The 11,027-nt window shown below is 33.8% G+C and overlaps 1 pseudogene; it reads left to right on the forward strand.

Annotated features, from left to right (window-relative positions):
• The first annotated feature begins 8,620 nt into the window (after positions 1-8,620).
• LOC109452723 (latexin) lies at positions 8,621-9,288 on the forward strand (annotated as a pseudogene).
• Positions 9,289-11,027: the final 1,739 nt, after the last annotated feature.

Below are 11,027 nucleotides of genomic sequence, written 5' to 3' on the forward strand. Positions count from 1 at the left end.
GGCCTATATCAAATTAGAAAATAGCCAGAGTAAGCTTTTTGAAACTCAAAAATTACCAGATCACATGACGCCCTGTACAGGATTGAATAATGTGCTCCCAAACTTCCTGTCCACCCAGAATCTGTGACTGGGACCTTATTTGGAAACAGTGTTTGCAGAAGTAATCAAGTTCAGATAAGGACATGCTGGATTAGAGTGGGCCCTGAATCCAATGACTGGTGTCCTTGTAAGGAGAGGAAGATTTCCACACACAGAGACATATGGAAGACAGACAGTCATGTGAAGACTGAAGGAGAAATTGGAGTGACACAGCTACAAGTCAAGGAAAGCCAAGGATTCCAAGTAGCCACCAAAACTTAGAAGGATGTAAGAAAGATATCTTCCTAGAACCTTCAGAAAGAGTATGGCTCTGCTAATTTGATTGCGTATTTCTGTCCTCCTCTGGTGAAATTCTAAGCCTTCTAAACATTTTTATTTTCTAAATGAAAATTTTCACTTTTATTTATCATTGTCAGAAAATTTTTCAAATTTAGAAAGTTAACAGTAATGTAAATATAAATGTGAATGATTTTTTTCTCAAAGAAATAGATTTTTCCCTGTAGAAAAGATGACTCCAATATTACATTCTATTGTCATATGTATGATATTAACTACCTTTGTATTTATTAGCAAATTTATTTCAGCCTTTCTTATATGTGTCATATTCCCTTTGAATAAGTTTTAACATTGCAATGGCTTTCTCATTAATGAGCTAACTTACTCCTTTATTCACCCTATTAGAGTTTAAGCTCCTTTAAGGAATGAAATTATTTTTTATCTTTACTTCCAATACCCAGAATAGGTAAGTCATATGTTCATGTTATACTTGTATGAGTATCATGTTTTTTCGGGTTTTTTTTTTTTCATTTTGAAGATTATAGTTTACCGTGTCACATTCACTTCAGCTGGAAAAATCACTTTCAGTGTATTCTTGAATTAAAATCTCAGTCATGCGCTAGGCAAATGACTTTTTTTTTCTGTTTTTGAATTCCACACATTTCTCAAAAGTGTTTTCTTAAGGAACAGCAGTACGTACTAGCCTGCCTGCTTGAGTTCACTAAGCAATTTTTTGAGCATCTGCAACACTTGAGTTCACAAACAAGCTACATATTTTAAAAATGTCTTTTAATTTCCCCCCTTGGCTCTTACTGCAGAAGAGAATTTGAAACAGCTGATCTAATTCTACCAACGTAGGCCTAATAATATCAATTTAAAAATTGACTCACACTAATATTGGGTTGTCAGATAAAATATAGGAGGCCCAGTTGAATTTGAAATTCAGATAAATAACAAATACTTTTTTTTAGCATAGGTATGTCCCATGCAATATTTGGGATATATACTTATATACATATACTAAAATAGTATTTATTTTTACCTACAATTCAAATTTGAGCAGTGCACTGTAGATTTATTTGCTAAAACTGGCAACCCTTCATGGGTAGGAAGTAATACATGCTGAATGAAACTGACTTGTAGTTTAAAATCAAGCAGCAAAATCTAGAGAGAGGACCTCTTTACTTTATAATTGATTTACCATGTAAACCACACCTATTAATTATGAAATACCATTCCTGAGTATTGGATCATGGTAGCCTGCATTTTGAAGTCCGTGCTAGCTAAACTGCTTCTGGCCATGCTGCCTGCATGGAATATATGTCCTAGCAATGAAACAGTCAGTTTCCTAAGTCTTAATGCATTCAGGCTATTACAACAAAGTACAATAGTGTGGGTGGCTTATAAACAATAGAAATGTTTTTCTTACAGTTCTGGAGGCTGGAAGTCCCAGATTAGGGTGTTAGCATGGGTTTTGATGGGAGTCCTCTTCAGGGTTACAGACAGCTGACTTCTTGATGTATCCTTACATAGTGGAAAAAGAGCAAGAGAGCTCACTGGATCCCTTTTATAAAAGCACAAATCCTATTCATGAGGGCTGCACCCCATGACCTAATGACCTCCCAAGGCCCCACCTCCAAATAACATTACACTGGGGATTAGGATTTCAATATGTGGGGAGGACACAAATGTTCAGTTCATTGCACTTAGACCCCAAAAAATCATAACTGACACTCCCTTCTCACCTCATTTATGCTTCGTACCCCTGTTCCCCACAGAGGCATCTTTGCTTTTGCTGAGGCTACAAGTTGCCTGAGGTCCACATCTTTACTTAAAGCCCAACCCATTCCTCTATAGCATTAACTCCCATCTGTTTCTACACATTAGAATCACCCGGTGAGCTTAATATCCAATCCTCAACAATTCTGATGTAAGTGGTGTGGGATGCCTCCAGGTGACCTAATGTGCAGCCAAAATGGAGACCATCCAAGTGATACAGATGTTGCTAGTGTAGGGAACCACTGCTCTATAGAAACAGCCACTCAGCTACAAATAAAGCCAACATCAACATACTAGGTATCTTAATATTTAAAATATTTCCTATGCCTCAATTCAGTTGCAAAAATCTAAAAGACCTGGACTCTACATAGTCCCAAGGTGAAAATGCCGCATTCTCCCTCAAAAGTCCAAGTTTTCAGCCCTATTTCACTTCAAGCCTATGCACATATTATATTTCTTCATAAATTCATCAGGATGACGCTCTACCAAAACAATCATCTAATTTTTACTTCTCTTGATTCAGTGTTGGGATGTTTTAGGAGCCCTAATAAATACCAAATCTCTTTCCTGTCTAGGTTCTAAATAAATTGAGGAATAACACAAAGAAAGGGCATCTCAGGAATAAAATATCATCTTAGTTTTGACACATACTGAGCTAAAGGACTTGATTTTACCTCGGTACTTAGACCAGTACCGGCCTGCTGGGTAAGTCGGCCTAATTCTGCAGTTAAGTTGGTACATTAGCTTCTTATATTAAAGACAATAAAAAGGTCATTTTAATTAGGAGATTGATGGATGCACATCATAGAAAATGGTATCAGGACACCAGAGTAGTATCTGAATAAAAGGAATTAGTTGTGTGATCTTACTGCATTACTAATCAATCATTCAGAGCTTAACGGATCCTTTTCCACATGAATCCTATAAATGTCAAGTTAACTAGAGTACTCATTTAACCTGAAATGGTCTGCTTACTCCTTTATTCACCCTATTAGAGTTTAAGCTCCTTTAAGGAATGGAATTATTTCTTTTATCTTTACTTCCAGTACCCAGAATAGATAAATGATACAGTAAGTATCAATTGAATTAATTGTAATGCAATACAATACATGTCACCACCAAGTTAGAGAGATGGATACCTCTATAATCTCATATGTTATAGAACAGCTCTAAGACACAGAAATGGTGGAAGACCCTTCCCAAGAACAGGTACCATCTCATGCAAATGAAGGAAAAACAAAGAGAATGTTTTCACATTTGGAAGGTATCAAGTAGTTATAGATCTGCAGATTGGTGTAGATATGAAGGTGTGCTGTGAGATATGGCTGGAGCTAGTTTATGAAGCATCTGGTAACCATTCTAAGGGATTTGAAGGCCTAAATTTTCCTCAACCAATTAGACAAACAGCTATGCAATCCCCCCCACACACACACACACAAAATATGTATATATATATATATATATATATATATATATATATATATATATATATATAGCACAGGAGGACTTTTTAAAGTACATAACACAATAAATGACACTGCCTAATCGGGATCCTGCTGTGATTGATAGATACACATAAAGCCACAGATCTGCAAACCATCCCTTGATCTTTGATCTTTGATCTGAAAACATGTATTTAAAAAAAAAAAAACAACCTTCCTCTTTAAGTCTCTAGAGCCTTCTTTTGGTCTCCTAAGGGAAAAATAATAATAATAATGGTAATAATAATGACAACAACAATAACAATTCTTATGATAATATCTGAGAACTGGCTAGACAAACTAATTTAAACAGACAGCCTGTGGAGTTTGAGTGCAAACTTATCCCTGCCTTTAACTATCCGAATTATGTCGTGTATCAATCCTTTCGTTTGTAAAACGTGCTTATTATCATATTTATCTCATAGATTTGTTGTGAAGAATACATGAATTAATCTATGTTTACTTAGATTGGAGACTGGCAAAGAATGAACACTATATAAATGATATCCATTTTTAATGACAGCATTAATGACAGAAAATGGAATTTTCTAAGAATTTTCTACTTACAATAAACATTTTCTAATATTAACTTACATTGCCAATTAAATGGACTTCATATAAGTCAATATTTATGTCCTTAACTTTGGATCTAACAATCTCCAGGTATTGGTAAAAATTTAAATTATGCTTTTATACTCTGTCTGCAAAAATATTTGATAACAGAAGATCAGTTAGCCAAAGTCTGAAAAGGGAAAGTTGTTTAACTAGGAAAAATAGTACTTTCCTACATTTGAAAGCAATTTACATTCAGCAAATATTCAATCCGTAACAGTCTAAGTCGATGTTATGTGTTCAGAACGTGATAAAGACTAGATTTGTTTAAAAGTCTCTCTTGATCTGCCATGTAGAAACCTCATGATATCAAATGCATATGATTAGTTGAGAATTGGAACAAAAACATTCTCTCAAAAAATAGTAGTAAATTCTATGAGCTTTACTAAGAGTTATATTCTGCCTGGTGCTAGAAAATATTTTTAAAAGAATATTTATGTCACATGATATTATGGATAATTTTTGTAAAAGAGGGATATGATTTTTAAATGTTCTTTTCTTTGAATTGCCATCTAAGTCAGTATAAAATTGTCTTACATATACTGTACAAAACTGACATATAATTAATTACATATGTAAATATAAATACAAAGTTATAGATTTATGTACTATTCTTGAAACATCAGCCTTTTACCTTTCTTATATTCCTTCTAGACTCTTTTTTAAAGGAAAATACACACTTATGGTTAGACAAATTATTGATTAATATTAGTTTATTAACTGATTAAAGTATTAAGATTATTTTCTATTGCACTTGTATTTTTCAACATCACTCATTAATGAGTATCCTTTTTGTCTAAGAAATGCTGTGTTTTTTTATTCAGTGAACTTTTGTTTGGCAATCAAAAACCATGTCTAAATATCTTGGATTATTCAAGTTATAAGCTATATTTCAATATCCTTTTTTTTTTGTATCTCTGAATTTGGAAGGGATCTAGAACATTATATGAGATCATTTAAATCATGCTTGGGAAAATTCCATGTAAATTCAGTACTGTAAATATATTAAATTTACCATTACTATTTAGTTCATCTTATAACATTTTTGTACTAGTATATCATGTCAAAATGATTACTCTTCAAAGAGGATAACCCTTAAATCTGTTTTTTTTTCTTATAAACATATTTTGCGTTGTGAGAATACATATTGACTGAACCCAGACATAGGCAACAGGAAATTTTTATTTGTAGTTTCCTTTTCATTACATGTCAGTTTAAGTCAATGCAGATTTTGCAGAACTATACAGTGTAAATAATTCTACAGGCAATGGCAAAAAGTATATGGTTTTAGAGGAAAAGCAGAAGTAGAAACAAATGGGATTACTTTAAAATAATTGCTTAGAATGCAAAACAAAGTAACAAACTCTCCTTTGCACCTTGTTGAAAAGTCTAGGTACACTGTGCTTTTCTTATTCTTATTCTCCTAGACAAACTACTCACTGGGGAGCTTGCAGACAGTCTTATTAACCTCATTAGTAGCCTTTCATGTACAATTTGCTGACTAACATGATCTTACAGTGGAAAAGCTGTCGCAAACAAGTGACTTTCCCTCTGCACTCACAGCAATATTTCTAAGAGAACCTCTGGTGAACACATCTAAGTTCCAGGCATTTGCTTGCCAAATGCCATCTGCTCTGACATATAAAATTCTCTAGGAACCTAGAAAAGGACGTAATGAGATAAACCAATTCTATTTGTCTTAACCGTTGAAGATACCAGGTGTGTTCAAAAACTACAATGAATGCTGAAGCGGAGGGGCATCCAAAGGAAAGGCAGGGATCTTCAATACGGGAAGCGGTGTGTGGAACCTTAGTACTAACAATGTGTGACAAGTTTCAACTTGTTCTGTGCAGTCAGTCAGGTGTGAGCTATGGTTGAGAAAAGGTGAGTTTTAAAGTGTGCTGTAAATCATGGATCATGACCAATGCATGGAATTTTGTTTCAAACTGCAAAAATGTGCTAAAGAAATGCACAAAATGTTAAAAATAGTTTATGGCGATGCAGCAGTGACCATGATCTGGCACCGTGTCACTTCTGGCTCTTCCCCAAAGTCAAAATGACCATGAAAGGTAAATGTTTTGAATTGATTCAGGACATGGAGGCAGCCATGACAGCACAACTAAAGACACTCATGAAAGATGGCTTCCACAACTGCTTCAGAAAGTGGCACAGATGATGGGATAAGTGTGCTTGAAGCAAGGAGTATTTTGAGGGGGATTAATGGCAATGTGTCTTTTACTGTAATATTTTTTTTTTTCAATTTAAACATTCACCATATTTTTTTTATCACATCTCTTATTTTTGTTCATCTGACTTTAAAACAAAATGAAAATCCTTAAAAAGAGATTTATTGCTTTTACCATATCACAAGTTTATAAAAGTATATCAGTGTAATCTCTCTTTAACGTCCTTAAGAAAGGAATATATTATAAACATCAACATCTAGTGTTGTAGAGGTTAAGCACATTCTTTGTTATTAACTTGATTCTTATTAATCATATATGACTCAAATAGTGATTTTTAAATTAAGACCAGACACTTCAAGGAAACACAGGTAAGGGTTCTGCTGTAAACACATTCATCTTATGATATTTTTTGAGATAATTTATACAAACCACTACTTCAAAGAAATTAATGATTTAATGTGATCAAAACATAATTATTTTAACATGATTATATTATTTCTTTACACCATCCCCAGTGCTTGTTGAAGTTAATAGTACCTCAAACTTGTAGTATATAATGGCAAAAATGTGGCAGTGATCGAAGTAAAAACAAAATAGCAAGGATGCTTCCACTGTGGAAAGCAATGTCTAAGATGGCATCCAAGATTTCAAACCCCTGGTGTAAAGAAATTGGGCTATCAGTCATGTGATCAGATTCTAATCAGATTTTGATTAAGTCAACTTTGAATTAATCAAAAGGAAGATTATCTGAGTATACCTGACTTAATCAGGTGTGCTTTTGAAAAGAAGGTTGGAGAAGTCAGAGATCGGAAATGTGAGGGGTCAATGGAGAGGGAGCACCTGGTAAGGTGTCACCGGAGCATCTTAAGGGTTTTTATTTGTTTGTTTGTTTGTTTGTTTGTTTGTTTTCCTGGGGAAGGGGAACATGACTTTATTGGGGAACAGTGTGTACTTCTGGGACTTTCTCCAAGTCAAGTTGCTGTCCTTTCAGTCTTAGTTGTGGAGGGCGTGGCTCAGCTCCAGGTCCAGTTGCCATTGTTAGTTGCAGGGGACACAGCCCACCATCCTTTGCAGGAGTTGAGGAGTCTAACTGACAACCTTGTGGTTGAGAGCCTGTGCTCCAACCAACTGAGCCATCTGGCCCACCCAGGAGCTGAGTGACAGCTCATTGACTTCATTCTAGTTGAGGAGGGCTCAGCTCGCTGGCCCATTTGCGAATCGGACTGGCAGCCCTGTTGCCCAGAGCATGCACTCTAACCAACTGAGCCACCCGTCCACCCATTAAGGGTTTTAAGAGCAATCTCTGGATGACAGTCCAAAAGAGAACAGGGCTTCAGTTCAGAACTGAAGAGAACAGAGCAAAGAGCTGAGTTCTGCCAACCATCACATGAGCTTGAAAGAGCACCCTGGGCTCCTGAAAGTGCAGTCTCCCTCTTTATTTTATTTTTTGTTAGATTTAAAAATTTACATAATGATGCTCATGTATACTTAGCAGTTTTAACTGAAATTCTCGTTACAATCTTTCTAACTTTAACCATTTCTGAAAATTGCCCCGTATCTGTGGTTTTTTTGCTTTGTTTTGTTTTTTCCTTTTTTTTTGTTTTTCTGTTTTTGTTTTGTTTTTTAATGATAGCACTTTAATTTGGTCTTCCTTTATTTGGAAATGAATTCCCCTTATTTAGTGTTAAGTTCACAGTGCTCTAATATCTAGATCTATGGAATGGTCTTATTTATATATATTTTTATCTGTGATATATATATATATATATATATATATATATATATATATACACACACATATATACACATACACACACACACATATATGTTTCTTTTATTTTGTTTTCATTGTTTAATATCAGCATAATTAATCCTGTTGATTTATCTCAGTAGTAATAATAAGATATAATGGTTTGATTGAACTAATACATTTATTTGAATTCCAACAAACTAGAATTCTACATCACTTACTTTTAGATGAAATTGGGTGACATTTTTAAACTCCTTTTGTGTCTGTATATATTTGGGATAAACATACTGCTTATCGAACAGGTTGGTGCAAAGTAGAAATGAGTTAATGCATTTAAAAGAACCCAGCACTGCTTGGCGATCTGGCAGCAGGATGCATGGCGGTGCACTGGTACACGTCCACTGAGCTGGTGTTCATCCCGGCTCTGTTCACCAAGAATGGAAATCCTTCCAACCCACTACCCCGCTTCCAGAATCACCTCCGTTGTAGAGAACTGCATCAACTACCAGCAGTGGACCCCCTACAAGGTGTTTCTGGTGCAGACAAACAAGCCAGCATGGAGGATATTACCAGAAGAGAATGTAAGCATCGCCTCAAGTTTTGTGTGGAAGAAATTATCCACAAACAAGTGAGAGTGAAATGTATGACTGAAGTACTTTATCCTCCAATGGAACAAGATCCTGCACCAGAATCAACTTCACATTTCCAGGAGAAATTGGAAAGAACCTAGGCGGAGAAGATAACATGTTTTATCACAGACTCAAGTCCATAAAGGAACCACTAGAAGCACAAAATGTTCCAGACAAGTTTGGAAATTTATCTCCAGAAATGAAGCTGGTTTGACACTGACCCTGGGTTGCCTGTGGTTATATAATATGGCAGAATTCTACTGAAAACACATGGTATAAAATGGTAAAAATTCAAACTGTCAAGCAAGCACAAAGAAATGATGGCTTCATTGAGTTAGACTACACCTTTCTACTTCACAGCATTATGTCTCGGGAGATTATTCCTTGGCAAATACAAGTCCTCTGGCATCCACAATATGGTACCAAAGTAAAACACAGGTAATAGCAGTCTGCCAAAGGAAGCACAACTGGGATAAATGAAGACTCTAACACTGGATGAAGTGTCGGTATGCTTATTAATACTGTGTATGTCAGTCTTCACTGATATCTAACTGAAGGGGCCAAACAAATCCTGAAGTGTCACTTTGTATCAATGTCTTGATTACAGTACAGAACTGTATAAGCTTCCATAATAAAGAACAGCATGATGTAAAAATGTCTTAATAACAGTAATAGTGCTATTGATATCCCATAATAAAAGGCTTCAATTCCAGAAAAATGAATTTAAAAACCCAGAACTGTTCCTAGAATGTTCATAATGATTGATATCTTAAAATGTAGTAAATATAAATATCACTGTAACTCATAGTAAATTTAAATATAATCAAGTATAAGTTGCTATGATTATTATTTAGTTACTTTTGTTACACTTATTCTCTATTTTATTGTCTTTTTTAATAAAATGGTTATATTTTCATGTTGTATATAGTAATTAATTATATATGTATGTATGTATATATATATATATATATGATGATTTTGTAGCTTTACAAATATTTTGATACTTGATAATTTGTCATTTGTTCTTGACCTTGCTGATTAAACCATTATCTTTTCAAATATTCTCCTTTTAACAGTTATATATAGGGAGCATTATAATATCTAAGTTTGGGAAATGTAACTGGCCATATTTGGGTAATTAATTGGAAGGAAAGGCAGAGAGGCAGAGGTATGTGAAAGGATGCAGGAAAATGTAATCCAAATCTAAAGATGTAATCCAGTCTAAAGATCAATTCTAAAATATCTGTTAGAAAAGTATTTCAACAATTGATTATAACTCTTCTTTACAAACATTAAAATCATTAATTGATTTTATCTGTACTATTCATTTGCTTTTATTGAATCCCTAGTTTCTTATAAATAAAGGTTCAAGAAATTTAGCTTTAACTATTTGTTGAAATTATCTTTGCAATGTAGGGATTTCTAAGTCTAAAAAGATAATTTATTACACGTAAATTCATAGTATATTGTTCTAATTAGTTATTGATCAAAATATATATTTTGTATGTGGTTTTATATCTTAAATCATTCCATAATAAAATAATTTTCCATTCTAAAATATGATAGACCTTTCTCCTTAAAATTTTTAATTATCTTGTTCATTATGATTGATATTCACAATAACTGATGAATGATTTTTTTAGCACATTCTTTAATAAGTTGATACTAATTATTAGAAGACTCTTATGCAGATGTAGTCAAGCTAAGGTAATCAAATAACAGTGTTATAATCAGAAAATACTAGAAAAATACTTTAATTGCTGGGATAGCTACCAAGCCAAGCCTAAATGAATCTGAATTCTGGCTCAACTAATGTAAAAATTTTGTAAATCTACTTGGCTACTAAAAAGTACTTGCTAGTTAACAAATTAATAAATTGTTAAATTAACATTTTAATTAAGACAAAAATTTGGACACAACATAGATCAATCTTGTCTTTTAGAATACATTACTGATTTATTACTAGATTCTATGAGAGAATTCCCATCTATTCACAATGATCATAATGAATAAATGTTTTTGAGTAAAAGTTATGTTTTGTAGATCATGACATATCAAAACCGCACTCAAAAGCATTATAAATATCACTATATACATGGATTATAAATTAATCTTTAACTATTTAAATATTTTTAAGTTCAGAATGTAAATGTCTCCTCTAAAAACACAATAACATTCTAAATCCGAAATTGTAGGCTACTGATGTTTGAGCATG

The sequence above is a fragment of the Rhinolophus sinicus genome, linkage group LG02 (genome assembly GCF_036562045.2).
Source record: "Rhinolophus sinicus isolate RSC01 linkage group LG02, ASM3656204v1, whole genome shotgun sequence".
In the NCBI taxonomy this organism is placed as follows: Eukaryota; Metazoa; Chordata; class Mammalia; order Chiroptera; family Rhinolophidae; genus Rhinolophus; species Rhinolophus sinicus.